The sequence below is a fragment of the Dasypus novemcinctus genome, chromosome 1, assembly GCF_030445035.2.
Source record: "Dasypus novemcinctus isolate mDasNov1 chromosome 1, mDasNov1.1.hap2, whole genome shotgun sequence".
Classification (NCBI taxonomy): domain Eukaryota; kingdom Metazoa; phylum Chordata; class Mammalia; order Cingulata; family Dasypodidae; genus Dasypus; species Dasypus novemcinctus.
In genome coordinates this window covers 154063765-154087513 of record NC_080673.1, presented here as the reverse complement: position 1 = coordinate 154087513, position 23749 = coordinate 154063765, and the positions used below count along the sequence as shown (strand labels likewise).

Genomic DNA, 23749 nt, shown 5'->3' with positions numbered 1-23749 from the left:
ATAAACAGAAATTCAATGTAAAAATTCAAACACCTACTAATGAAGAAACTGTAATCTTTATCAAATCTCTAGAATAGGAAACGTTTTCTTAGAAGTAACAGAATAAATAACAAAATAATATTTTGACTGGTTTCCCTGCAGTCTAAAATTTAGTATTAACATTAAAACAGTTTTAAAGACTAAGATAAATAAGTATTGAAAGTATGGCTGATAAAGAGTTAAAGTTTTTATTCAGGATGGGCTCATAAAAATAGATAACATAAAAATAGGGCAAATTACATAGACAAAAAAAACTCAAAAGAAGATGAGGGGGAGCTGATATCAAGCAGTTCAGCGTCTGCTTCCCACATGGGAAGTCCCAGGTTTGGTCCCCAGTGCCACCTAAAATTAAAAAAAAAGACAAGCAAAAAAAAAAAAAAACAACTCAGGGGCACCCATGTGGCTCAGTGATTGAGTGCTGGCTTCCCACATACAAACTCCCAGGTCTTGGGTTCAATCCCCGGCCCAGTACCTAAAAGAAAAAAAAAAAGAATCCACTTAAAAGTTTGTTTGCAAAAATTTATAGCCACTTCATTCATAATCACCAAAAATGGAAAATACCCAAAAGTCCATCAACTGGTGAATGAATAAATAAATTGTGGTAAATTTATACACTAGAATACCACACTTCTAGAAAAGGAACAAACTGCTGATACATGCTACCACATGGCTGAATCTCAAAGGCATCATGCCATCATACTAAGCAAGAGAAGGTAAACACAAAAGATTTATCCATTCTGTATGATTCCATTTACACAACACTCTGTAAAAGAAAAAACTATAGGAACAGATCAGAAAATGCCAGGAGCTAGGAGTATAGGGAGGGAACTGCCTACAAAGGGGCATAAGTGGACTTTTGGGGATAAAGTAAACATTTAAAAACTTGACTAAGGTGGTGGGGGCAACATGACCATAAACACTTTTCAAAATTGTGTAACTGAAAATGGTGGATTTTACTGTATGTAATCTTTACCTCAATAAACCTGGCTTTAAAAGATCCACTGAAAAATAATTCATGTTATTCATAATCAAGTAATTGTAAAATTACTGTAGAGAGTCCTTTTTTAACCTAGCAAATTTACAAAAAAAAAGAAAATAGCACCCAGTTCTGGCTAGATTTCAATGAATCATCTGTTCTTGTATAGTAAGTTGGTGTTGTATATTTGAATGAGTCTTCTGGGAATCATTGTTGAAATATGTAACAAGAGTCATAAAATTGTTTGCTCTTTGACCAGCAAATGGGTCAAAATCTATTTCAAAGATTTCTGATAAATGGCTTTGATTTGTCAGCCAAAGCGGTGCTGATGCAAAATACCAGAAATTGGTTTGTTTTTATAAAGGGTATCTATTTGGGGTAGGAGTTTACAGATACCAGGCCACAAGGCATAAGTTACTTCCCTCACCAAAGTCTATTTTCACGTGTCGCCGCCAACAGCTGCGAGGCTTCAGGCTTCCTGGGTTCCTCCCTTCCAGGGTCTTGCTTCTCTCTCCTCTTGTGCTTACGTCCTGGGGCTCCAGTTTAAGGCTTTAGCATCAAACTCCAACATCAAAACCCTCAACTCTGTTCTTTGCCATGCCTGTAATCTGTGAGTCCCCACCCAACTCAATGCTTTACTGGCACAAGAGGTTTACATGATTATTTAATCAAGCAAACCTCTGAAACCAATATAATCTAATATGCCCAGAGGAAAAGATCCATTTACAAACATAATCTAATATTTCTTTTTGTAATTCATCAATAATATCAAACTGCTACAGGCTTGAGAGCAATCATGTTTGTGGAATAATTTATTACAGAGTATTAATAAAATAGAGGAGCTCAATTTCAATTAGTATGGGAATGGTCAATTAAATTATTAAGGAATATTATATGGAAATATTGCACAACTGTTAAAATGGTTGTTAAAAAGTCTATGTAACCACACGTATATATGGAAGTACGTGTTTGATGTAATATTGGTGAACAAAGTCAAGTATAGACTTCTGTGTGCATTCTAGGAGGGCAGTAAGTGTGGTGGTTGAAAGCATAACAGAGTCCAGAGCCAAACCACCTGGGTTCTTATTCCAACACCACCACCTACTAGCCGTGACCTTGGGCACCTTACTTAACCTCTCTGCAGCTCAGTGTCCTCACTTGTAAGTTAAGGAAAAAAGTAATTGTAACTCCCTCATTGGTTTTTAAGGGCTGAGTCCATATATCACAAAAAACACTTAGAAAACTACCTTACACAGGGTAAAACCTTACACAATGTTTGCTATGCTGTTTTATTGCTGCAAATGGAAAAGATTGGACAAAAATAACAATATTATTTTGGTATAAATGACTATGGCATTCTTGTGTTAGGATGGTAAAATTGTGGGCAATTTTGTCTGTTATTTTTGCATTTTAAAAAAGTCATTTTGATTTTTAAAGGCTTGCAATGGTTTATATTTGTTTTTGTTTTAGTTTTTTCTCCTTTTTTGCTTATTTTTTCATTACAAATTTACACTGCAGATTTCTTTGGATGGTCATTTTCTCAGCCTTTTTTTTTTCCCTGCTTGTTAATGGATTTCCAAGTGATGGTGTGACTAAAAGGTTAAAGAGGCATGTACAGCAGTGATCTGCGTAAATACCACAAAAAAACATCCAGAAAATAGGAAACACCGCAAAACGGTCTGGAGGTGATCATGTTAAAATATTAATTACAAATTATTATTTTAAATAATTAAAAGGTCGTCAATGTCCAATAGTTGGGGAAATAGTTAATTAAATAACAAGATAGCTGCTTAAAAGAATTTTATGCAACAATTAAAATTATGAGTAAAAAGACCAGATAGCCACATGTTTACCCATGGCAATGTGTATAACAGAACACAGTGTTAGTGAAGAAAGTCAAATATTGCTATGTATCTTGAAACAAAGTTTAAGATGCATGAGTGAGGGATGAATTCCCTCTGGTGGGTCCCCTCACACCTCAGTTTCTTGGTCCTTCTAATGCTGGTATTGGCGGTAGGTAGAGTCTGTTTCAAAGCAACAAGTTTGAAGCTTGAAGTTTGAAGTAGAACTGGCTTCAACATAGCATATACACTGAATGGGATACAAGAAAAGGCCTTTCACGCGGGAAAGTTGGTCAGTAGCTCAGTGCCTTCTCCATGTGTGTTCCAGGCAGCCATGCTAGCCAAGTCCAAACTTAAAATGAATTTGGGGGGATTTATGTCGACACTTGGTTCCACATCTGGAAGTGCTGAGGGTCAGTCGTGATTCCTAGCATTGTAGTCATTCTCATCTTGAGCAAAATTTCAACATACCTCATAGACAAGTGTTCTTTTTTCCAGACGTCCAAGGCATTCCAGCAATCTCCTTTCTGAAAACTGAAAGAGTTCAAATGTTTAGGCCACAAGGCAGCTAAATTTTCCAGTGTTTTCAGTTGGAAAAATTCAGACCTGTGTGTATCTGCTACCTGTTAGGAAACATATTTCAAATAGTACTCCCTGGATTAAATATACCATTTAATTTTTTTTTCCTTCCAAAACTTCACGTGTCTGTTAGGAACTGATTAAACTTGGCAATTTAAATCCCTTTTGGGGGAGAAAATTTTTTTTAAATAAAAGAGAAGTGGAAGTTTTTGTTAATTTAGAAGATCAATGGAAAATAGTAAGAAGTTGAAGAAAATTTTTCCATTTTGTTTTACATAAAAGAATAGTCAGCTAAAGGAAACAAAAGTGTCTACTTAGTTCCCCTTCACAATTCAAAGAGAATTTTATCTATTTTTCCCTATCTTTTGCTTCATAGGAAAATACAATTTGCATAGCTCATATAATTTGTCTTTTCAGTAAAGGAAGAAAAACGTTGCTTTTTTTTCCATTGAACTTGATGAAGAAAATGAATTCAGTGAGAATTTCTTATCAGAAGTACTTTGCCAATTAGTAAACTGCTATTCAAAAATGATGGGCTGTATTATTTTTCAATGTCATAATTATTTATAGGGCCAGTTGCAGTCTCGACTCTGCTAAAACCATTTCTGCGACAGCTCCCAGCCCTTATCCCAAGCACAATACTGTCCCACTAGAACTCTGCACACATGTCTGTTTAGATGCATCCTGACTCAGCGTGTGGGTGTGCATGGGCATGTGTGTGTGTGTGAATGGCAAGGCATTCTAGAATATCTTAGTGGACATTATAGCTGAGCGCTTTGAATAATGGCGTAGCAGAGGGTGAGACCCTCTTCATTATACTGTGCCAATAAGATGGTCCTGACACCGTGGGAGGGACAGACCCCCACCCAGTGTCTGCCAAAATAGGAAGCGGTGGGAATTCGATTCACCATGGCCAGTGAAATTGGACCACCCCTGAGAAGAACACATGTGCACTGGACAGGGTCAGGAGATCCTCAGCAGGTAGAGTCTGCAGTCCTCATATTCCTTAACAATGTAGCATTCAGGGAGCGCTTTGAAAATCAGGTTTGGCCTAAAGTGCATTTGCCACTAGGCAAGTAAACACACTATTAAACCTGAACATCTGGCCTAGTTCCCTAATGTAGCCCTTCCTCAGACCTTAGGTAGTCTGATCGAAGACGTAACGTAGACAGAGGTTAAAAACATGGACTCTTGAGACTGACTGTCTGGGTTCGAATCCCTGCTCTGCCTCCTATTAGCTGTGTAACTTTGGACAAGTTACTTGGTCATTCTGTTTACCTTTCTGTAAAAGGTAGCTGATAATAGCACTTACCTCATAAGGTTGTTAGGAGGATCCATATTTGCAAAGTAATTAAACTAGTGCCTGGTAATGCATTATAAGTGCTTGCTAAATAAAATTCATAGGTTTGCAGAAAGTGATCCAGGAGTGGTCTAATTTCATTGGCCATGATGAATCAAATTCCCACCTGTTTTCCTCTAAGAACTCTCAGAGTTCAAGGTTTTTTGCTTGTCTGAGATCTTTTTTCCTGACTTTTCAAATTACATTGATTTGGGTGGGAACAGCTTTGCCATTGGAAACAGGAACATTAAACTGAGAAGTATTTGGTGAATCTGGGTTAAAATATGAACTCAACACTCAATAGCAATAGGTTGAGAAAGTTTCTTAACTTCTCCAATCTCAATTTATTCATCAGTTAATTAGAAATAATGTGGACCCCTCAGAGCTGTTCTGAAGATTAATAAGCTGTATATGGAAGGTATTTGGCACAGAATCAGATGGGAAAAAAATAGTGCTCTTCTTGATAAGATCCAAGCTCTCATCTTGCTTTAACATCCTGGCATCCAACTGATTCTCCTTCCAAAAAATTTTAAAACCTAGCTCAATGATTCTCAGTGGATTTGGGGGTTGTTTTCTGAACTAAACAGCTGAAACTTTCTATCCTTTGGGTCTTCTTGATATTAACATTTTTAACATGTGTTTTTCTGTTCACTTAAGCTAAATCACCTTTCTATGATACTGCTGAGACCCAAAACGTTGATAAAAATCCTGTCTATTCAGAAGAATATTTTGAGAACCGTACATATCAGAAAATCCTCTAGATCTGGGTTGTTGCTCTTTAGGATCCGTCAGCAAATGTATTCTGAGTACTTTCTCACACTAGTTTTGTTGTTTTCAAAACTCCATGCCATCAGGCAGGAGTCACCCAGAACTGTCATCCAGAACTCGTTTGGCAGGTGAGCTTTTTAAGAGATTGTGCTTCTATTTTATTTTTTCAAAATTAAAAATGTATCACAATTTTCCACGACGTTCAGTTGCCCCACATTTGTCTCACATATGTTCTTTCTTAACATGGATTATTTTTTCCTCTCCAACGTCAAGTTTAAGATCCTAAATCCTCTTTTAAACCCTATTTAAAATATTGAGCAAGTTACTCTCCATGGGGTTTGCTGACGCAGAGATGCCTGTGTTTGTTTTTACTAAGGAATGGCTGTTCCCTGCTCCTGTTACTTCACTCTCTGAATGTTTTCCTGGAGAATTCACCAAATTGACAAACTGTCCCTCCTGGAGAAAGAATCCAAGGGCGTTAGCATTTTTGCCATGATGTGCTTCTGTACAGATACACAGGCAAGTAACAAGCTCCCAGGGTCTCTGGAACCCCCTTCTCCTCCAGCCACAGAGCCACCGATGTCCTCTCCCAAAATGGCTGATGCTTTAGGATGCTCTACAACAAAATTTAAAAGTTTTTGTGGTCAAACAGGCTAGGAGAATCATTGGAAAATAGTTTACAATGTGTTGCAAACTATGTTCCATTCTTGGAGTCACAACGTATATAACATATTAAAGTCACACTACCTAAAATTATTTGGCCTAGACCCCTTTTTAAATAATATCATTTGAAAACCTGAGGACTTGGGAAGCAGATGTGGCTCAAGCAGTTGGGCACCTGCCTACCACATGGGAGGTCCTGGGTTCAGTTCCTGATGTCTCCTAAGGAAGATGAGCAACACAGCGAGCTGAAACAATGGGCTGGTATGGTAAGCTGATGCAACAAGATGATGCAATGAGGATACACAAGGAGGAAGCACAACGAGGGACACAACAAGCAGGGAGAGGATGTGGCTTAAATGATTGAGCACCTCCCTTCCACGTGGGATGTCCCAGGTTTGGTTCCTGGTGTCTCGTAAAAAGAAGGAGGGCAGACACAGAGAGCCCACAATGAACAGATACAGAGAGCAGACAGCAAACCCAAACAATGGTGTGGGGGGAGGGGATAAACAAAATAAATATTTAAAAAAAAAACAAATCTGAGGATTTGATGTTCCATCGAACATACTTGGGAAACACACCACTTTACATCAAAGAATGCTCTGTCTCCAAAAGTCAGCCAGTGTCAGGGTAATGTGACAGAAAGTGGTCCAGAGTGCCCATTGTACTGTCTTCATCCCAACTCCTCTCCTCCTCCCTGGTGCTGGCATGGAGAATCCTACTCCTTTAAGCCTTGTGCCGTGATGGATCACAAATGTGGGTTCCTGTGTGCTTGTGCGCATGGGTCTGCTTATATGGCAGCATTTGTGATGGTTAGTTACTTGTTTCAACATGGATAGGTAAGGGTGTCCAGTTAGTCAAGTACTGGCCAGCTTGTTATGCAACAGTATTTCTAGATGAGATTTACATCCAAACTCAGCTGACTACATCTACAACCAACAAAAAGATTACCCTCAGCAACGTGGGGCGTCTCCTTATCCAATCAATTATAGACCTTAAACGGCAGAACTGAGGATTTCAGATGTCAGAAGAGGAATGTGGACCCAACATCAGTATTGGTTCTTGCCACAATTTTCAGCCAGCCAGCTTTCAGACTAAGGACTTGAGCCTCACCTTTTTCACCTGTATTAGAGTTTCTAGCTTACAGCCTGTCCTATGGAGTTGCATGAACCAATTTCTAATAACAAGTAATATATATGATGTATATATCTTGTTGGTTCTGTTTCTCTGGAGAACCCTGCAAAAAATACAGCAATCTAAAATAAAGTGTAAAATCAATGAATGATTTAGAGTGAGTTAGATAAATGGAAAGAATATCACTAAGAAAATGGAAAGAAACTGGCATGTGGCAGAGGCATAGAAGAAAAGACATGCCAGAAAACCAGTCATGAGAAGCAATAAGTCCTGAGGCTCTTGGGCTGAAACTGCTACCACCAATCTCCCCACTGTGTGGATTTGGTTACATTTCCTGCCTTCTCTTTTCCTCCCTCTTTCTTTTCCCTCTGCAAAAATAGGACCAACTGAGAATCCACGCAATGTTGAGACTTGTCCAATAGCTCTGTCGCTCGGGATAAAGCCCAGCCTCCTTCCTATGTTCCACGTGGTATGACCTCTACCTTCACTCAGTTTTGCCCTTCTCCATTTATCACCTCACGTGTTAGAATCTTGTCCTTTGTAATTTTCTCCCAGGTCCTACCATACACCATGCTTTCTATGATTCCCTTTGCTTAAAACTCTCTACCCTATTCCCTTCTCTTGCCAAATTCTCCCTGACCCCTTCTCCCAGCCTTATGCCTAGCTAATTTCCCATCATATTTTATGTCTCAGTCTAGACATCATTTCTTCCAAGAAGCCTTCCCTGACCTTTCCACCACGCTGGATTGGCTCACCCTTCTCTGGCCTCCCTTAGAAATGAAACTACACTACTGATTTCATAGCATTCACGACATGCAGCTATAATGGAGTCTGTTTATTGATCTGTATCCTTCACTGGACTGTAAACCCCAAAGGGGCAGAAACTCTCTATATTGTTCCCCATTGTATGACCAGGGACTAGCCCAGAATTTCTAACATGGCAGCTGTTCAATAAATATATCTTGAATGAATGAATCAGTTAGTCCATGAATCAATCTTAGCCTTACTGCAAAATGTAACAGTAATAGTTTCTACCAGCAATTCCCAAATCTCAAATTCTAATTCCCACTCCAGTGAATGGCCCTAGAAATGGCTAATACAACCCAACCATGCAGTCTCTCTGGAGTTATCTTCCTCAAACTTGTAGAAAGAGTTAGGGACAGAACCTCCCTCTGAATGAAAAAAATAAAGTGCAACCTAATGTTGATGTTGCCCACAGCTTCCACATTTGAAAGTTAACCTGTTAAGGGTTATGCTTTACTCTTTCTCCTCGTCAGACTTTATATCCAAATCAGCAGATTTAAAGCAGAGCTTAAACTGGGCCTATCCTCAGCTTTGCCAGAAAAACTCTCTCCTGTTTCATGACAATGCTTTAGGGCTCTGAGAATCTCGCTTGTATTTTTTAGTCCTATTGCATAATAAAAGACAGATACATATAGTCACACACAGGCCTAACGACACCCATATTCTCCACTGTTCTTTTGTAAACTGAACTGAAATCTTACCCAGCTGCCAAATTCATATTCTAATAGGATGACAGGAACTGCTTTCCCGAATGCAATAATGAGTCAGTCTGTGTCAGACAGGACTGTTCCCCACAACGCAACGCCCTTCCTGGTTGGAAAGCAAAGCTTGTAAGCTGGATGGTTTCAGAGAAACAAATTGCTCTTGGCGGCAGAATGAGATGACTGTGTAGTTGACCAAGAAAAACACAAAAACACACTGAAACACCCCTAGGAGATGAATTTCTTGAAATTAGGAGGTCCTACATTCCTGGGGCCAGATAGCAAAACTATTTTACCCCGTTAAGACATGATGCTCCAGTTAGTCAGACATTTCCAGGATTTGATCTGTGTGGAGAAATATGTTGACCCCACTGCAGAAAACCACTCTAAAAGGGACATGTTTTAAGCATATCTACTGTATAATACAGCTTTTAAATAGAAGTAAAAGAAGCCTCTATCCACTACCCATGCCAATGACTAGAGTTGTGGAACTTGTTTCAAGGCAGTAGTGGGTAGCTCAGGAATGGAATTGTAAAAGGGCTCTGTATTAAATGGATGCAGAGTTATTGGGAACCGTATGTTTTGCCCTTTTCAGTTCTCTGGGCTGTCCAAATCCCAGCAAGATAATCTACCGTTTTCTGAACTACAGGTTGCCCAGTTGTTAAAATTCAGGTGTTGTGTTCTGTATCACTGGTGTGTCACCTAAGTTAGAAGGTGTCAGAGAAGGTAGATAGTGACTTGTAGGAAGGCTAGTATATTAATGAAGGTCATACCAGCTACTGAAACAAACTCCAAAATCGCTGTGACTTAACACAATGCAAGTTTATCATGGCCAATCAGCTGGGGAGATGGGGGCACAAGGAGACTCCACACAGTCTTTCAGAAACCCAGGTTGACAGAGGTCCTGCTGTTTTCAACACATGGCTTTCGAAGTAACCCTGGCATTGACATCCCGTGGGCATGTGGATGAAGACAGAACATTGACGGTCATGTGGGAAGCTTATGTGGGTCAGGCCTGGAAGTAGCAAAAAGCACTTTTACCCACAGAACTCAGGTGCTTGGTTCCATGTAACTTCAAGGGAGGCCAGAAAAGTGGTCTGGCTGTGGGTCCAGAAGGTAAAAGGAATAGGATTTTGTGAACCCATACCATTCTCTGCCACTGCCCATCAATTTAGTCTCCAAACATTCATTTCACTCTTCCTCCCATATCAGCAGCAAACTCTACACCTTCCAAAGGAAGACAACCCAAAGTCCCATCCAGTCATGGCAAAGTGCAGGACATCCAGAGAGCACACGCTCCTCTCCTTAACAGCCAGGTGTGTCTTCTTGTAATCTAATCACCTGTGAACTAAAAATCACACACACACAGACATAATAATCAAAATAATATTCCCATGCCTAAATAAGAAGTATGGGGAATACTCAGCAGTCACTAGAACATAGCAATGATGAAATACTCCTGGGCAGGTATTGTGAAAATCCCTACTAAGGAAATAGGAAAGGTTTCTTGATTAAACTGAATCTGTGGTCTAGTCTTCTCCCTTACTCATAGCTCCATCCTCTGGGACAATCTTCCAAGTCCATCATCCTCCATGGCAACATCTAAACTGGGCTTTGGAAAGTATGCCTTCTTTAGGGGTTGCCCAGATGTAAAGCTTTTTCTTGTAGGTTCAAATTTGGGGGCCCAATTATTGATTCAAGGTTCAAAGAGAAAAAAGCTTTTTCTGTCCAGGTTCATGATTTCTTTGGTAACAAAATCCCATCTATCTGCTTCCAGTCAGTTCCACATGTCAGTTATTATATATAATTCTGAAGCCTAATAGAGTTCTTTGCTTTATGGCCTCATGTCTCTCTCTTAACTTAATGGCAACAAACTTGAGGCCATCTGGCTTGTATAGAAAAGCCATACACCTAATCTGATCTTTGCTGTAAGTTTGAATCTTAAAGAACCTTGTAGCTCAAAGTATTTTTCAATCTTATTTTCTACTATTTGGGGTCTAGGAGCAGATAGATTTTTGAATATTTTAACACCCAAATTTCTGGACTTTGTCTATTCCTTCTTCTTTCTGTTTTCAAATTATCAAATTTCTTGTTCGAACTCAACTCTTCTGATACTTTGGTAATTGCACCCAGTCACAACCATCGGGCACTAATCCTTTGCCTTAAAGTTATAGGATTTGTAGATACTTGACTTCTCTAATGCATGTGCTCAGGCACAGTTTTAACAAATATTTTACCAGTGCAAGGCATGGATCACTATCTTCCCAATCTTTAATATCACTGTCTGCCATCTGATTATGAAAACAATGCCATTTAACTTAATGGGAATATTTAGTACATTTATGGTTTGGGATATGTTGGGGATTCATTTACCATCTTATCATTTATTTCATATTTCACCAACTTTTTCCTTTTTCTCTCCTTTTTTGCATTCTCTTGATTAAACAAATATTCTGTTATTCCATTTTCCCCTTTAACTTGCTAGTAATGCACACTTTACTGTTCATTTGATGATTATTTAAAGGTGAAAAATTGCATCCTTAACTTTTTATGATCTAATACAAATTTTTTATCACTCCCATATAATGCTAAAATTTTCAAAAACTTTAACACCTTTATACGCTTCAAAACTTTTGTGTCCTGTATTTTAATTCTATACAAATTTAATTCCTACCAAACATTACTACTATTGTTTTATACAATTATAATAATATTTAATCAATATTCATTTATGTTTATCCTCATGTGAAAAGCAACATTTTTATTGTTCTTTTTTTCTTCTTGCAATTCTATTTGTTCCTCTGGGATAATGCCTCATGAATTTTCTTTATTGAAGATTTGTTGTCAAGGAATTTTGCCATTTTTTGTTTGTCTGAAAATGTCTTTTTTTTCTTGAATTTTGAAAAATGTGTTCACTAGATATAGAACGTGGGGTTGACAGTCATTTGCTTTCAGCCCTTTAAAAATGTCAGAAGTTGCCTTTTTCATCATTTTCTCTATAATTTCTTCAATTTTCTTAATTATTATAGTCATAGTTATTTTAAAGTTATTCTTGGCTAACTCCAATATCTACAACATCTCTGGGTCTGTTTCTGTTGACTGTTTTTTTCTCTTGTTTTTTATTCATGTCATCCGGTCTTTTAGCATGACTAGTATTTTCTTTTATTTAATGATTAACCTATGATATAAAAGAGGATGAAAGTGATAGTATCTTCTTTCAAAGAGGGCCTATCCTTCTTTCCCTTAAACCAATAGATTCTTCATTATATCAAAGCTACGTTGCAGCTCTGGTAGCTTCAATGTACCTCTAATCTCTCTCTGACCTTTCAGGATCTTTAACTTAGAGTCTGATGCATTCAACTCAGCTCCTCCCTGTGGAAGGTCCTGAAAACTAACCTGTGCCTTGCAAGATTGTCAAACTTCTGGTCTGACTTTCAGAGTCTATTGATACCTGTGGTCTTTCATTCAGTACAGTCCCTAAATTATGCAAAAGTCCTGAGGGAAAAGCCGGTCTGTGCTTGAGGCTTTCAATTCTCTTCCAAAAGATGCAGCCTTTTTTCAAGTGAAAATTCAAGATTCTTTGACTTCATCCTGAACCCAGAAGTAAAAAATACTCCTAGAGTTAAATCTGATGCAGAAGTCGGTTCACTTCTCTGCAATCACCCTTCTCTAGAATATAGCTCTATACCTCTTGTTGCCAGATAAGCTCTATAAGCCTTCAAATCCCTTGGGAGACATTGATTAAAATGTATATTCTCAGGCCATACACCCAAAAGATTCTGAGAATGTAGGTTTGGTGGCATAGGATCCAGAAATTTGCCTAAGTGATTTGATCAGTTAGTCCAGAAATTGCATGGTGATAAATACTGATTTGGATCTTTCCCAAATATCCTCTATGGTACTGTTTCTCTCCAGATTCCCTTGTAGGGAATCTGCTTTGCATATGCTCTTGCTCCTGTGAAGACTGGTGCTGTTCTAGCTTCCAGAGCATCTTTTGACACTATCTGTTCCCCCCAGGGGTCCTGCCCTAGGAAAGGTCTGGTGCACTACACCAGCCATTATTCCAGATACCAAAGCCTAGGCCAGCACAACATAGAGCATATTACTGCATCCCTTGCTTATCCAATCACTATTCCACTGCAAGGTATCCAGAGACCTCAGGTAATGTCTGTTGCATTACATAAGCTCAAGGATACTCCCTTCTTCAACTGGAAGGATGCCAACTAACTCTCAGCATGGCTTTTCTTCTACCTCTGGCAGCAAGAACTGTCTAAATGAGGTCAGTGGGTTCATTCATTTACCACCAGCTCTTTCTCAACACAAGATTTTATCTGTGACATAGAAGAGAACTTCAATGCAAGCATATTTCCTTTTTTAATCCTGGTATTTTATTCTGGTTCTCTCCTATGGGTGCCACTGGGTGTAGCTCAATCACCTGCAAATACTTGAGCCATTTTAATAGAAAAGAACTGAACCTACCACTAGACTTTTTTTTTAAACCACTTGTCTCTCTTTTTTTTTTAAGATTTATTTATTTATTTATTTCTCTCCCCTCCCCCCACCCCGCACCCCGGCTGTCTGTTCTCTGTGTCCATTTGCTGCATCTTCTTTGTCCGCTTCTGTTGTTGTCAGCGGCACGGGAATCTGTGTCTCTTTTGTTGCCTCATCTTGCCGTGTCAGCTTTCCATGTATGCGGTGCCATTCCTGGGCAGGCTGCACTTTCTTTCGTGCTGAGCGGCTCTCCTTAGGGGGCATACTCCTTGCGCGTGGGGCTCCCCTATGCAGGGACACCCCTGCGTGGCAGGGCACTCCTTGCGTGCATCAGCACTGCACATGGGCCAGCTCCATACAGGTCAAAGAGGCCCGGGGTATGAACCGAGGACCTCCCATGTGGTAGACAGACGCCCTAACCACTGGACCAAGTCCACCGCCCCACTAGACTTTTTGATGAGCAAGGTAATCAAATATCTACCTCTAACTTGCAGTCAAAAGCATTCTAACTCATACAAATTCAGGTCCACCATGACTAGGTCTTCTAGTGAGGGAATAATGTGGGGAAAACAAAAAAGAGTTGGTGGCATCCTTAGTGTGGACCAGACTGCAATCTAGCTAACCTGTTCTTGTATCTAAGTGAGGTTTCATGGCTATAAGCAGGTTTACCTGTAACCATATGTCAGGTGTACCAAAAACCATCACCTCTGGCATTTGTATTATAGGTGAGGGCCTGGGAAAAACTGCAAGAGGAATTACAAAAGAGGAAGATGAACAGGATGGCTACCAGAAGTCAAGGGTTTGAGACCATATGTGTCTCGTTATGGGTCATGACGCATTAGACCAACTGCTCTCCCTTGTCTCATTTTTTTCCACAAGAGAATAGAGAAATGTCAGCCTGAGAGTTGCTGGAAAACATCTCCACAAGCTCCTTTATAAAATATTTCATTCTTCGTTCATATCTTTTCATTCTCAGTCTGAAGTATTTCTGCTCATGCCAATATCAGGTTATCCTGAAGTGATAAGGTATTTGGTGTTTCCTAAATTCCCACCTCAGAAAAGCAAATATTTGAAATCAGTACTTTTTAAAAATTCTTTAAAATTCTAGTATCTGGGCTCTTTGGGAGCTCATTGGACCTCAGATGGGCCTTTATAGATAAAGTAAGGCAGAACCCTTTTCTATACTGTGAATTTGAGTAATATAACTTCAAAACCAACAAAGAACCACAGAATGCTTTTACTTAGTGGGAGGCCTAACTTTATACCCACAAGAACAACATTCACTACCATTTATTGAACACATTTTATGTGCTAAGCACTAGGCTAAGTAGATTGCTTAAGAGAGCTCTTGCAAACATTACAACAACCCTACTGGGTTGTTACTGATTAAAACCTGAGATAGAATTTGGGATAAAAAAACTCACCAAAAAGTTTAGAGTAAGTAATTGCCAAGGAAGGGTAGGAAGTACACTAGCAATAAATAAAACAGCAGCTCAAGCCCAGTGGTAAATGTCAATAGATACACAACATTTGGGGGAGACATTGGGAAGAAAGCTTGCCTCAACTAAAGGAAGCAACCTCTCTTCAGTTTAGCTACTTTTGCCATGAGGGAACACAGGCTCAGGGTTTCCAGATCATCAGTTTTAAAAACAAAAAACAATAAAAACACAAAACACAAAAATCCTAATTTTTATGTGGAATTGAAATCTTACTGTTAAATGTTGGCAGCTATTAAAGAGTTTTTAAGCTCTCTACAGGCCAAACAAAATACAGCTGTGGGCTGGATACCGCTCGCAGCCTGCCTGTTTGCAAACTTCGTCCTCTGTCCTAGGCAATTGGGAAGCATTTGGGGTTCTTTTTTTTGGGGGGGGGGGGGTTCTTTTGTTCTCTTAAAGAAGCTTGGCTCCTGCAACCAGAGGCCAGAGTGTTTAAACTATCATTAACAGTTCGTTCCTGTGGCTGAATCCTTGCCCAGGCCCCTCACGTAGAAATGGAAATATCCACAACATTACCCTTGGTACTTTTCATGCGTGATTTGAGAAATCATTATTCTGTGTGACTTGAGGGATCTGAGCCCAAAGAAGAAGAAGATACAAGAGAGAAAAGGATAAACGAAGGCCCTAAAAAAGGTGGCAGGGACACCCCGCTAAGCACGCCCTCCCTGCCCCCGTCCTGGTCTGTTTTCCCCATTCAGCCCCCAAAGCCCAAGTCTGGCCCCCCGTGTTCGAGCCTCGGCCCACCATTCTTCATTGCCGATTTCTCTCCTCTGAGGAGATAAGGACGACCCAGGGCCTCTCGGTGTGTTTTACATCAAAGGCCACTGAAGGGTCCTGACAGGCTGGATGTCAGTGCTGTAAATAAACCATTAATCACTCTGCCATTTCATGGACACACGCTTCCCAGAGGGCACGAACTTTCTCCAGGTCACTAATATAAACCACATCTTCCCCAAGTCAGGAAGGGGCGGGGGGCGAGACGGGGTGCGGGTGTCAGCTCAGAGAGCAGGCTCCCTCATTGACACACCATCACTCTCCTCTTAACCCCTCAGGTCCTTGCTATGGTCCCAGAGGATTGTCAATGGTCAATTAAACGAGAGATGGTTGAAATGAATTATACAAATGATTTCATAGCTTCTATACCACAGGGCAGCTGCTACCACCCCTTCTCAGCTCTCCACCTCTGGATCGGGTCCCAGGAAAAAGGCCACCAGGACACAACAGGACGTTAATGATTTTGCCATTGATCCAAAGCAACGCCCCTTTGGCAACCCTCCCCCCCACCCCAGTCGACGTTCCAAGACTTAGAGCCTGGGGAAAATGCATGAAATGCCTTTCCAAAACAGTTTCTCCTCTGCATGAGAAAGATACGTTCACCTGATCGGTGGCTCTAAGATGGCCAAGTGTTCGGGGTAGATTCATTTACTCATTGAGCTTCTGCTATGCTCTATGCCCAATGAAAAGACAGGCAGCGTCCCTGCTTTCATAGCATTTACATTCCTTGGGGCTGGCAGCTGGTAAACAAATCGGAGATATTTAGATACTGATAAGGCTATAAAGAACATAAAACCAGGAAGTGGGGTAAGTAGTGGCGAGACAGGCAGCTACTTCTGTTGCAGTGGGAAGACGAGAGAGTCCATTCGCTGGGCAACTAGCCATGGTAGTGGGCACGGGGCTCACCAAACCAGCACAAAGGTTGATGCCCATGTGCGAAAGACCGTATATTCCAGGTGGAGAGATGGGATGAGCCTGCAAGAGTCTATAAGAAGCTATGAATATGCAAATCAGGAAGCCCAGAAAAGCTGAGTGCCGGGAAACAATGCAGTGTTCCTAGAGTGAGGCAAGACAGGCTTCTCAGAGAAGATGAGTCTTAGCAGTTGGGAATAAATTGTGCTTCTGGGTTTTGTCAGGAAAAGAGCCTTAAGTCCTTCCCCCAGAGCCACTGGGAACTGGAATTGGGATTTGGTCCAGGGCTAAGATCCCCAGGCTGAACTGTCAGGCAGGGGAGATAAGGAGTTACCAGCCTGGGGAAGGGCAGAGAGAGAAAGGATCCTTGCTTTACCCCACTCCGCCTGCCGCCCGCCCCCACCCCCACCACACTCCCACACCACCCTTCTCCTCCACACTCACCCAGACACTTGTCCGTGGGGTCTTCGCACTTGCGAAGTCTGATTTAAAAGTGCCTCTTTCACCTCTTTGCGTGCCCGGCTCCTTGTTAACTAGGTCTCGACTCAGTGGCCTCCTCCTCTGAGAAGCCCTGCCGGGCGTCCTCCCATCGTCCCTGTCCCCCTCGGTCACCTCGCTCTGATATCGTTTCTTCAGAGCTCTTTGCTATCTGACATCTTTGGTCCCTTTATTTGTTTGCTATTCTCTGTCTTCCCCCTCCAGAAAATAAACTTGATTTAAGCAGGAAGCTGTGTGCTTTGTTTCCTGCTTTATCCCCATTGCTAAAATGCTTCCCTGCGCACAGCAAAAAGCTTAATACTCATTGGCTTAAGTAGTAAGTGAAGTGTCTACTCTGTGCCAAGCACTATGCCAGGGTCTTTCCATATATGTGATATCATGTTTAATCCTTCTGACAATGCCACAAAGCAGGCATCGTGGTGCTCATTTTATAGACAAGGAAACTGAGTCCCGGAAATGCTAATTCACTTATGCAACCTCACATAGCCAATAAGCAACTCCTAAATTCATGTCTGTCTAGCCCTAAAGTCTATGTGTTTTCTACTTTTCCTTTTTAGGGAAACTAGGAAGTGAAATCAAGAACATAAAAGGTCCATAAAGGTTGAGATTGAAGTGCCACAGTCACGCAGGAAAGTCAGCTCAGCTGTCAAGTGAAGATCAGAAACCCCAGGGTTGGTCAAGACCAGCACAAGCCAGGAGAGTGTCCTTGTTCACATTCACCTGCTCGCACAAGACAGGGCGTGGGAAGGAAGCCACCAACAAGAAATAGTGCTGGGACTCTAAATACTGAGCTGTACCAACAGGTGGCTCTCAGTAAACCTGACCTTGGTGCTGTCCTAACACCACCTACTCCCCAGAACGCCAACAAGTAGAGAAATAAACAAAGAGCTTGTACAATGCATGGAGTTTGGAATCACCATGGGGGGCTGTAAAGGCTTGCCTGAAGGGTAGAAAAAAAGAATTAAAATTTGCTATAATATACAGTCTTGTGCAGCAAGGCTGACCTGGACTCACCCAAGATATCTAGAAGAGGAATGGCAAATAAGCCTCACCGCCGATGGAGCTCCAGTCAATGCAAATGGCTATGGAGAGAGACTCCGAGGGTCGAATTGCAACAAACGGTGGTTTGATCACTCAGTATGCAATGTCCAAGGAGGTGGTGGTGTCAGGGAGGCCCCACACGATGTGTATTTGCTGTTTCTCCTCTAGAATTACACCTGGCTTCCACGTGAATTTGCTGCCATGAAATAAGAGCATTCAGGCTTAGGGCCAGCCACCTGCATGCTGTGCAGAAGTTCCTAACATCCCAAACACACCCAGAAATAAATGGATCAACTACCTTACCCTTTGAATAGACCGTCTAAGGGTAGCTAACATGTGCTGAGTACGTAGTATGTGCCTGGTACTACAAAGTAGTTTATGTTTCTCCACCTCACAAGTAGACATCATTATTTCCATTTTACAGGTGGAAAAAAGAGGTTAAGAGAAGTGTCCAAAGTCACACAGGGTGAACCAAGATTAAAACTCAGGTCTCTGATTCCAAAGCCGGTGCTTTTTCTACAATACCAATGATTTCCAGAGGAGCTCACAAACCTGTCAAAGCTTTTCCCTGATTCATGGCAAAATGAGAAAAATAAGGAAAACAGAGTATATTCCCTTAATTCTACATTCTCTATTTTAAGACAATTAATTTAATAATGTATCAGAGGAGAGTCAAAATGCTATAGCAAATGTACATGTTGATTAAAAAAATAGGATATATGCTGATTTCAAAATGACAAAGTCATGTCTTAGAATTAAGGAAAGAAGGAATGTGTTGGTGTAAGATTCCAACTGTTGTGTCTTAGAAACTATGCATTTATTCTGAGTTTATGTCCTTCCTAGCTTTGGATGTGTAATGCTTTCTTTTGTAAAATTATGGGATTATGGAGTGGTAGCTACTTTTTTAAAAAGCCTTAGTTGGCAAAAGTAAAAACTGATAGACCCATCTGATCTCTTCTGCAATTTCACTTTTACCGTTTGAGAGAAAAATCCAGTGTTTGAGTACCAATATGCCATGAGGTCCCACTCCCTGAGACAGAGGCTGCAAATTGGGTGGCTCCTGAGTTGAATTCAGCCACACATTGGTTTGGCCACAGTGGATGTTAAAAATTGGTAGGCTGACAATATTTTAAGTAGGAAGATCTCTGGCTTCTCTTTAAAATTCAGAGGCTCTGGCTACACTGAGCCTACATTCCCTCATGGGATGTACAGTTGGGTGCTTGCTGCTGCCTGTTTAAGAGACATAACAATTTTTTTAAAGATTTATTTTTATTTATTTAATTCCCCTCCCCCGGTTGTCTGTTTTCTGTGTCTATTTGCTGCGTCTTGTTTCTTTGTCCGCTTCTGTTGTCGTCAGCGGCACAGGAAGTGTGGGCGGCGCCATTCCTCGGCAGGCTGCTCCCTCCTTCGCGCTGGGCGGCTCTCCTTATGGGTGCACTCCTTGCGCGTGGGGCTCCCCTACGCGGGGGACACCCCTGCGTGGCAGGGCACTCCTTGCGCGCATCAGCACTGCGCATGGGCCAGCTCCACACGGGTCAAGGAGGCCCGGGGCTTGAACCGCGGACCTCCATGTGGTAGACGGATGCCCTAACCACTGGGCCAAAGTCCGTTTCCCAAGAGACGTAACAATTGATCGTATTCTCTGCCACTTCCTGCCATATGGTGTCTGGTAGATTGTTGCGGTAATGGCCCCAGTGGGTCTGGGCCTCTCTGAAGCCACACACTTGGTTTGTTCTCTCCCACACTGACCCTGGACTTGCCTGTGTGGCTGACTGTGGTCAACAAGACAATAGCAAACATAGAAGCAGAGGTTTAGCAAGTGCTTGCACATGGGGGTTTGTCTTCTCCGGCTGCTGAGAATCCTTGAGAGCAGCCTATGAACAAATCCAAGCTACCCTGTTGGAGAGAACGTGAGGAGGAAAACCAAAGTACCCTGGCTAACAACCCAGGACAGCCCAGGGAGGCCATTCTAGACTCTCCAGCCCAACCGAGCCAGCGACTCACTGCAGCCTCAGGTGTGAGCCCAGGTGAGACTGGCGGAAGAACTACCATACTGAGCCCACCCAAATGGCTGGCACACAGAATCATGCACTAATAAATGACCGTTGTTTTACGTCACTATGTTTTGAGGTGTTTTGTTACGTGACGAAGGCTAAGTGATATAACACCCATGGCTCCTGGATCACGAAGGCATTTGAATTTGTGACCGCTGTCTTAAGATACCTAAGACACTTTCCACCTACATACGCGCACATGCACACAAGTATCTGTATATACACAGGCACTCTATTAAGTAAGAGCAAGGAATATATAGTGTTCACTGCTGCTCCTCCAGTCCCTAGAACAGCACCTGGCACACGATTGGCACTTAATAAATAGCTTTCGAATGAGTAAATGAATTCACAGATGTTTAGCAAAGTGGCTTAATTTAAGAGATAGCTTAGCGGAGGTCCCCACCCCCAGGGCCAAGGCACTGCTGGAATCTCTGAGATAATCTCCAGGCAGAGATAAGGATCACCACCGAAAACCCATTCCAGCCAGGCCCACTGCTTTTCCAGACACCATGCTGTATCTGCTAAACTAGTTTCTGGAAAGTCAGCACTAAACTCAATTGGGATTGAGGTTTGACAAGCCTGGTAATAACAACCTATTTGTCATTTATGCTTAGCTTTCTGCTGGTGTTGACAGAGGTCTAAATGGCCAGGGGACTTTCATACGAAGGTTGAAGGAAATATGATGTAGCTGTGGGCGTCAGCTGAAGAACAGCCAAAATAAGAGCTGGAGCGTATTTACCTACTGAGTGAATCGTGACTGTTATTTTTCAAGGGATTACAAAAAGGAACGCCCCGTGAAGGAAAACGCTAAATGCTCTGAACATTCTGAAATGAACACTTATCATCATTGTGTTACCATAAGAAATAAGTGGTCAGCAGAGTAAGCTGCCCCCCATTCCCTTGCTCGTTCTCTTTCCTTCTCAAAAGTAAGAGGATGTTCATTTATTTAATCATTCTGGGGGGAGGCATAGCAACCTGGAAGCCATAACAATTGAAGACTTGGGAAGCAACTTGGAATGGCAAAGCTGGAAGTCTTAAATTGTAGTACAATAACCGCTTCTTAATTGTTTTGTGACCAGGCCAGGCAGTCTGTCTAAACCCCAGTTTCCTCGTTTACAAGTTGGTGGCAATAATGTCTGCTCTGCCTACTTCACGGGATTATTGAGAAGATTGAATAAGATGGCATATGTGAAAATGCCATTCAAATGTTAACGATTATAGGATAAAAATGTTGACCATCAATAGGAACAAATTCAGGAAAAGAAATAAAATCGGGGCAAAGCCCCCTACAAAGGCCTTTAGTCGGAAGCGGATGTGGCTCAAGCGATAAGGTCTCAACCCGGGTCAGTCCCTGGGGTCTCCTAGTGAAAAAGAAGAGAAAGAGTGCCTGCACGGGGAGCCAGTGCCTGCATGGCGAGCCGAGTGCCCATGTGACGAGCTGAGTGCCCATGTGTGGGTGCACGTGTGGCAAGCTGAATGCCCAAGTGGCAAGCTGAGTGCCCACATAAGTGCTGCATGATGAGCCGAGTGCCCATGTGGTGAACCAAGTGCCCACGCAGTGAGCCCAGTACCCGCGAAGTGCCTGCATGACAAGCCGAGTGCCTGCACGGTGAACCAGTGCCCGTGCAAGTGAGTCATGAAGCAAGATGATGACACAACAAAAGAGAGATGAAAGGGAGAGTCAAGGTGAAGCACAGTAGAGACCAGAAACTGAGGTGGCGCAGCTAACAGGGAACCTCTGTCCACATCAGACCCTAGGAAATCCTAGAGGAGAAAGATGAAAAGACCAAAGGAGACATAGAACCAGAAGATCACACAGTGAATAGACACAGACAGCAAAAACAGCAAGGTGGGGGGAGGGGAAAAATAAAAAAAAAATTTTAATTTATTAAAAAATCAAAGGCCCTTAGGCTGAGCTGCTTGTGAGCTGTGGGAGCAGGTTCTAGGAACTCTAACAGCAAACCAACAAGGCAGGAAACAAGGAGCAATCAGGACCAGAGCAACAGGGTGGAATCAGAAACAGAAAGATGTGGGCCTGGCAAGAGGTAGATGCCTAAAACAGGAAGAGTAGGCAGAGTCACAAGGGACCGCAGCAGAAGGCACTGGGCGTTCCGCCTGCCCACCGACCTCGTATTGGAGACACCACTTGGCTTTCCTTTGAGGATGTCTCTATTCCTGCATCCCGTGTGCCCTCCCCACAGCCTATCCAAGAGGGCTCCCTGTTCTCCACAAACCTATTCCATCAGACTCGCTTGGCTGGGAATAGAAATCTTTTTTCCATTTTAAAAACAGTTTATTGAAGTATATCATTCATACACGAACAAACTTGAACAATAAGTGTAAAAGTTGTGAATTTATAAAACAAACATGCATAACATTATACAGGGCTCCCATACATCACCCCACCACCAACATCTTCCACTGTTGTGAAACATTTCTAACAAATTATGAAAAAGCATCATTAAAGTATTACTCCTGGGGAGCGATGTGGCTCAAGCGGTTCAACACCTGCTTCCCACACGGGAGGTTCCAGGCTTGGCTACAGATGCCTCCTGAAAACAAAACGAGCAAAGCAAAATGAACAGACCAGATCAGGGGGCTGATGTGGCTCAGTGGTTGAGCACCGGCTTCCCACATACAAGGTCCCAGGTTCAATCCCTGGCCCCAGCACCTCAAAAAATATATATATATATATTACTAGTAACTATAGTCTGTATCTTACATTTGGCATACTTCCCCCCAACCCACCCTATTATTTTTTTGTTCATAAAGCATACAGTTTATCTGAAGTGTACAATTAACAGCATTTGATATAATCAATTAGTAGAAATGGAAATTTTTACCAGTGTGACACAAGAATGGAAAATGGTTGAAGCAGGGATAGTCCTTAGCAGGCCCCTAATGAGACCATTTATGAGTCCTGCACCAAAATCTCCAAGGCTTTCCTGGTTCCAGTCCTTTCCAAGGTCTAATTGGCCAACCCTTCCTTGATTCTATGAGCCACCCAGGATCTTCCTTTTTTTTTTTCTTACGTTAATCAAAGACCATTACTCTGTCATTACAACAGAACAAATGCCAGCAGGATCAAGGCATCTACCTGAGTTCTGGGTTCATAGGCTGGGACAAATATCTTAATACACCTGGTTGTTCTTAGTGGTGTTGCCCCCTCCCTTTGCTTCTGTGACATTGTAGGACATAATCTGAGCAAATCACTGGGCCTTTGAACAAGACATAGGGGATGTGGTAAACCTGAAGCTGCTTGGAGAAGCAACTTAAGGCAGAGCTGCTGCCAGAATATAAGAACAGAAATGGTGGTGAGCCGTGACCCTCCCTCATATCTAGTTCAGGTCAAATGGTCATTAGGCCACCATAACTAATTTTACATTCCATAGCCTTAGGAGAGTCTGAGGGAAGCCACAGAGAAAGAGATGAGGCAGTGTGTTGCTGTGGCTAAGCCATGGACTGCCTGCGCTTAAAGCTTCATTCTGCCACTTGGAAACAGTGTGATCTTGGAAAAATTATTTAAACTTTCTGTTCCCCCTTTACCCTTTTAGAATGTGTAATCCACCTAGAATCATGCTTGGCACATAGCAAGGGCTTGTTAAGATAAATAATAAATGTTTCCCCTAAGAAAAGGTTGGG

General features: G+C 41.9%; 1 long non-coding RNA gene across 1 annotated transcript; it reads right to left on the bottom strand.

The window, feature by feature from the left end:
• Positions 1–212: 212 nt before the first annotated feature.
• LOC111764662 (uncharacterized) lies at positions 213–17275 on the bottom strand. The gene is made up of 3 exons (XR_002797223.3): positions 16959–17275; positions 3328–3390; positions 213–511 (listed from the first exon to the last, which is right to left on the bottom strand). It is a non-coding gene; the product is annotated as an uncharacterized lncRNA (long non-coding RNA).
• Positions 17276–23749: the final 6474 nt, after the last annotated feature.